We start from the raw sequence: 6,665 nt of genomic DNA, 5'->3' as shown, positions 1-6,665 counted from the left end.
TGGATGGATGGATGGATGGATGGATGGATGGATGGTTGGATGGATGGATGGATGGATGCACCAGCATCACATTAATGGTAACTAGTTCAATGTTTGTTCCTCCAGTAAATGTAAATGAGGCCTGATGACGTCATGAATTGGAACCGGAAGTGCTTTAATGTTCGGCTGAATAAAGGAGGTCGGAGCTTCGGCTCCCATCCCCCTCCGTAATCCTCACTGCTTTAACAGAACAAGCTGTAACACTGACCTGGAACACCGACTGTGTGTGTGTGTGTGTGTGTGTGTGTTAATAAAACATGTAACACACCGCCGTAACTCCCCCTCCCCTTCCTGACGGAACCGAAGCATCCGTGCCGAGTCACACAGATTCGGTGTGAATAATTTACTCTGATGCGAACATGAACGGTCCGCCATGTCTACCGGTAAATAAACCTGTCATTAAAGAACAAACATGGAAACCAACAGATGCGCAAAGTATTGGCACCTGTACTGCCTGCGTATGGGGTGCCGTTTGAACAGTTACACTGTAAAAAATTAACAGCCTGTCATAGAGAGAAAAAAAAAAATGCGAGAATTCATTTTTCAAATTCATATTTTCATGAGGTTATTCATACATTTTCCAATGTCAGAGGTCCAAGCTAAATATTTAATTCACATGCTAAATATTGAGTTTGCAAAATAAATATTTAGTTTTCAAATTAAATATGTAGTTTGTAAATTAAATATTTACTTACAGACAAAATTTTTGGTATTTATCGATTCATGAGCTAATCTAAATTTGATTGGTCTAATCGATTGACTAACAATTAATTGACAAGCGGCAATTTTCTTAAAAAACTGGGTTATATTGCACAAAGAGAAAAACAGAGTCACATAAAGTGCATTTTTCATCCCACATCTGATTCTGTTTGGACTGTTTCTCTTTTTCTGGTATTACTTCCGCCATCTTTGTTTCTGTATGAACTGGATACGCTTAAGGATGACCTGTGACGCCCTCTGCTGTTTGGCGGCCAAACTACAACACTTAAAGAAGGACTAAATAATTGAAACTAATTTTAATCTAATAAACAATCAATCAAAAGCTCATTAATTCTTTGTATATTTATTTCAAACACTGACTAGATTTAAGTTAAACATAATAAGAAAACAGATTGTCTTTGGTTTCTAAAAGCTGGAACTTCTCCAGGAAACAGAGTTGTGATTTACAGCAGTGTGATCTGGCAGCTTTAAGTTTGTAATCTCTACAGGCAACTTTATTGATTTTGTTCAGTAAAACTAAACATAACAACTTATATCTATTCTTTCTTTATCATGCATTCAGTTTCTTCATTTTGCAAAAACCAAATTCATAAAATTCTAAAATGACACTCCAGTGGTGTTGCAAATATCCTTACTTTACACGGCAATGTGGACTCTGTCCTGTGTGTTTGTTAATCTTGATTAATTGTTAGAATAATTACTAAATTAATTTTTAGTAGCAGCTCTCCTGTAATCATTTTCAACTCACACATCTTCAGAGTTATTGAAAAAAAAAACATTAATTTCCTATAATGTCGTTTAAACATAGAAGTAACTTTCATGTTTTTTTCAGGAAGGATGAGATATTTATAGGGGTATTTAAAAATAATGAAGCCCCTCGTTCTGCTGCAGATCTGGGTTAAATCCCCATGAAGTGCTGTGAGTCTGTTCAAAACGCCCGCTAAGCGTTTTATTTGCAGTTCATTGGTCCTGGGCGTTTTGTCCTGTCAGGCCATCGATGCTTCCTGGGAGTCTGTTCCTTTAAGGTGGGCCTGGTTTTCTCATTCTGTGCGTTTCCTGCAGCGACACACGAATGCAGCGTCCATAATGGCAGCAGATTAGTCATCAGGAAATGCTCATGCATGCATACATGATCACCCACACACACACACTCGTAGCGATGTTGGTGTGTGTTGTGGATGGAGGTGGAGCTGTGTAATGGAGCGATGCTCTTTGTCCTGCCCTACATCTGCTCATCTATCCGCACAGCTCAGTGACCCATTCTGGGTGTTTGTGTTGATGAGATGAGAATCACATAATGAGGATTCAACAACCTCATGGGCACAAAAAGATGACAATTTCATGCAACGTCTTAGAAATATAAAGGCACTGTCTGTGGTTTTTCAATGAAAACATTTTTCTTTTTACAGCCTGTGACAGCTAAATGTTTTTTAATTATTAATAATTTCAGACTGCACAGGAATAATTAATATTGTGCACTTATGTTTGAATTAGCATCTTGGTATTTTTGCTATAGTTCAGAGCCAGACCTTTTCTAAAAGTCAAACCAAAGCTCCAGTAACTTAACAATTTCAGAAACTTTTATAAAATTTCTTATTTGTTAAAACTGTCACCATGTCGTGACAGTATGAGAGAAATAACCTACAGATGATCTCTCTCTTCCCCCTCCTCCCTGAGCTGCTATTGTTGTCTGAATAAATGGGACGCTCCTGTCCAAAATCAACCAATCAGAGCCTGGAGGCGGGTCTCAGCGCTGCCAATCATACTCATGTACTCTAATAAATATGTTAATGGCTAAGAAACAACTTACCATTACAGAAAAACTGTTTATCCAGCATCAAAGTCTTACATTTAGGTAAAAATATGTTAAAAACACAAATTGACTCTGTGTCCTTAATATACAAGAACATCTTTTAACTGTTTTGTAAAGAAATAAATATTTTACTGCAACTATTTTTAACACAAGAAAAAAGTAATTAATCTGAATTTTGGCATCATTTAAGTAAATGTCAAAGTCTTCTTTATTTTATTTCACAACTTTGCAGTTGCATTGTGTATTTGCAGCCGTGTAAGTTCATACAAGTTAATCCAAAATGCACACACATACATCACCATCCACATATTAGTCTAACAACCTTGGTTTTTTTTTATTATTATTGTTATTTAAACAAGAAATAAAAATCATCAGCTGGTAAGGTGAGATGAGTCGACCTGCTTTGAGTCAGTTTGACTCAGAAATTTTCTATAAACCCGTCATGGTGTTGAAACTAACCTAAAGCAAAACAAAGCAGGGGAATCTGCTCACCTTACCAGCAGCTTAGCTTATTATAGTTTGCATTAGCATTAGTTGCACAGAAAATCAGCAGTGTTTTTGTTTTGGTGTTCCCATAATGCATAAAAAACATGAACAGATACATCTGAAGTCAAGTAAAATCAGCAAACCACGTAGGAACTAATATTTCTATATAAACAGTGATTACAGCATTGGATTCTGCCTAGAAAATGCTTTTTTTTTTCAATGTGCATAAACATGTAAATAAATTACAAATTAATACATTTGTTTCACGTCCTCTCAAAATCTCACAGTACAAATAACTCACAATGTGATTTAGCTCTGCCAGCATTGGTGCTATTTTATCCATGCTCTCAGTATTCATGACAAATGTGCAAACACTCACAAACTGGAGAAAAAATGTTTCAAACATTGCGACACTGCAAATTTAAATAAGAAAGTTATATCTTACAAAATGTGACTTTTTACAGAGACAATAATCAACCTTAACAGAACATTAGCAGCTCTTAACATCCTTTATGATCCCAATGAAAACTGAACTTTTAAAGTTGTGGAATTTATTCTGCTGTAAATTTGTAAAATGTACGTTCAGATTTATTCGACCTATTCATTGTATCATTAAATAATCAAGAAGTGATCAGGAACAGCAGTTATTTAGCCAAATCATATATTAGCTGGCATTTTTCAGTTTGTCCTTGAAGATAACTGTTTGATCAATGTTGTAACAGCTAAATAAAATTAATATGAAGCGACCCTCCTGTGACTAACGGCCGTTAGCTAGCAAGCTAAAGTTTCAATCGAACGGATGATTTGAGCTAGCTAGCTAACCGTTGCTAATGTTACCTGTTTTTGGTGCCGTCTACATGCAACCATAAAAAAAAGACAGGTATTTTTTTATTGTTTCTGGTTTGTGAACTGGCTTTAAAACAACATTTCACGGGCGCAAATTGTATTTTAGTGCCGCTATAACCATGTTTTATGAGTTGTTTTTTGACGTTGCAGCCTACTTCACCGAACGACTCTTCTCTGCTTTGGTGTATTTCTGCGGTGGCGCCACAGCGCCACACACAGGCCTGGAGTAGTTACTACAGTATTTTGCGTTATATTCAGAGTTTTTTGAGTGGATGAACAAACATCTGGAAACAACAGCATAGACAACAACCGTTTTTCGAAACATCAACAAATATAACGATTGTTTTCATGTCGCCAAGGCCTCTATGTCTTTGAAAATTTCCGTGGGTGTCTTTATAGATGGGTTAACTTCAACTGCATCATAAAAAATTACAAATGAAGTATGAAAATACCTTATTATTCAGAGGGGAAAAATTGAGAACTTGTAGAAAACCCAATTTTTCATCCCTAAACAAGCGTTATTAAATATCAATAGTGTAACATTTAAAAATGTGACATAATAGTTCAAGCATCATAGTTAGTTTTCATTAGTAATGAGTTGCATAATCATGTTTGTAAATTTCTTGGAAGTACCTTTATGATACCTAAGATTTTGAAAGATGTGGTAGAATTGCAGAAAAAAAGTAACTTATGTAAAAAAAGATCTCTTTATTTCTCTCTTTATTGTGATGAACTGTGGCCAGTTATTAGTTTTTGAGGTCAATTACATTTTCACACAGGATGAGGTTAGTTTGGCTATCCCTTACTAAATGAAATAATTATTTGGAAACTGTGTTTTGTATCTACTCAGTTGATTTTTTCTTGATATTAAAATCTATTGGATGATCTTTATATAACAGAAGCACATTTGTTAATGTTCTGATGGGAAATAATTTAAAGGGACAAATTAATTATTTAAAAAAAATCAAACATTATGTGAGGATTTAATAAAACGTCAACTATCAGCCTCAAAAATTCAGCAAATGTGCAAATAAAATCCTGATTTCAGTTTTCAATCATACAGTAAAAGCTGGTTGCAGCAATATTGTTACAAAGAAGTTCAGCCCATAGTGCAGAGTTTATAATATCTGAGCTGGTCTGCGGCTTTTTTTCAGCCTGAAATTACAAACAGATAATAATAAAAATCAGTTATTATTGCTTCTTTTTTTTCTTTTTTTTTTGCTCATCTTTTACAACTTCAAACTCCCTGATTTTGGATGTAGCTTGAAAAGACTGAGATTATTTGAAAATCAATAATAAGCTGGAAGAAAACTTGCAGCAGATCTGCTGTTCATTAAAGGAGACCTATTATACATTTTTATACTTCCGTTTGGGTTTCCGCTGCTTCTAAAAAACACCAAGCGCTTACCCATTTTCTGGTAAGTTAATGTTTTTTGGTATTTGGCAAAAGAGTAGTTTCAAATATCTCTCAATTGTTGAGCCACATTCCATTGGCACTGCGCCGTTACCTAGCAACCACAGCCGAGTTCGGCCCGTCACCTAGCAACCACAGCCGAGTTCGGCCCGTCACCTAGGAACCCAAGTGGAGCTCCAGGACGATTGGTTAGCTGGTTTTACCCATAAAACTATCCTAAACTGCTCCAGGAAGCATAATAGGTCACCTTTAAGCTACAACTAAATCAGGCGATCAAACGATTTCAAAGACGTTTTTTAAAAGAAATGCTACAAAGAAGACTCAGTGATATATCAGCAAACAAGCAGGTTAAAGTTTTAAATCAGTGCAGAAATCGGAAGTTCATTTTGTTTCTTTAAAAAAAGTCATTTTGTGCTCTTCATTGACTGTCATAAAAAGGTTTGACATCTTGGTTTTAAATGAACGGAGAGGATTTTCTCTTCAGAGACAAAGAAGGAAGCCGTGCAGCATCGTGAGAGAAGGTGCAGAGGAGCTCCTCTCCATTAAAGCTGCGTTAATTAAACTTAAATGTGGAGCTCCCGCCACAGATGGAGGTCTCCTGACAGCACAGAGGGGGTTTCTGCTTGGTGACGATGGAGCGCCAGACAGGATTAAAGTCAATAAATCCCCTGGAACGAAAAGTATCCCTGGTTTTTAAATAATCCACATTTATCGTCACGTGCATCTTGTTGCCTTAATCAATGAAAATGTTGAAATCTTTTTGAAAATACGATCAAAAATGTAAAAATTGTGTAAACGTTGTTAGGTTTTTGTGCATACACTGCAAACACAGAAAATCTTACCAAGTATTTTTAGTGTAGTTTCTAGAGCAAATATCTTATTATTACACTTGAAATAAGACAAAACTAAACTACAGGTAACTTTTCAGCAAGAAAAAGGAGCTTTATTGTAAATAATTACATAATATTGATAGAAAAGTTCTAGTTCAACTGGCAGATTATTTTACTTATGGGAAAATGTCTCGTTATCAGTGAAATAATCAGTGGAATTAGTACTTTTTTGTTAATATTAAATGGGACATATTATACAAAGTTCACATTTTGCCAATTTTTTAAACTTAAATCTGGGTTTTTACTGCTTCTAAAAAGTTTAAGTGCTTAAAAAAACACCTATCTGGTGTCTGTTTGTAACCTCACAAATCAGCAGTCACTGCCCGTTGCTTAGCAACTCAATCTGAGGTCAAGGATGTTTGCTTTGCTTTTTTTATTGCTCTTATGTGCTGTACAATGGCTGCTGGAAAAGACAATTTTTTTTTTTTTTTTTTTGTTGACTTCCCATCCAGAAACC

The 6,665-nt window shown here is 35.5% G+C and overlaps 1 long non-coding RNA gene across 1 annotated transcript; it reads right to left on the bottom strand.

The window, feature by feature from the left end:
- Window positions 1–2,741: 2,741 nt before the first annotated feature.
- LOC107837958 (uncharacterized) lies at window positions 2,742–6,216 on the bottom strand. The gene is made up of 2 exons (XR_001664013.1): window positions 5,475–6,216; window positions 2,742–5,443 (listed from the first exon to the last, which is right to left on the bottom strand). It is a non-coding gene; the product is annotated as an uncharacterized LOC107837958 (long non-coding RNA).
- Window positions 6,217–6,665: the final 449 nt, after the last annotated feature.

This window comes from Poecilia formosa, unplaced genomic scaffold (genome assembly GCF_000485575.1).
Source record: "Poecilia formosa unplaced genomic scaffold, Poecilia_formosa-5.1.2 Scaffold192, whole genome shotgun sequence".
In the NCBI taxonomy this organism is placed as follows: Eukaryota; Metazoa; Chordata; class Actinopteri; order Cyprinodontiformes; family Poeciliidae; genus Poecilia; species Poecilia formosa.
The sequence above is the reverse complement of the archived record's forward strand: the minus strand, read 5'-3'. Positions and strand labels throughout refer to the sequence as shown.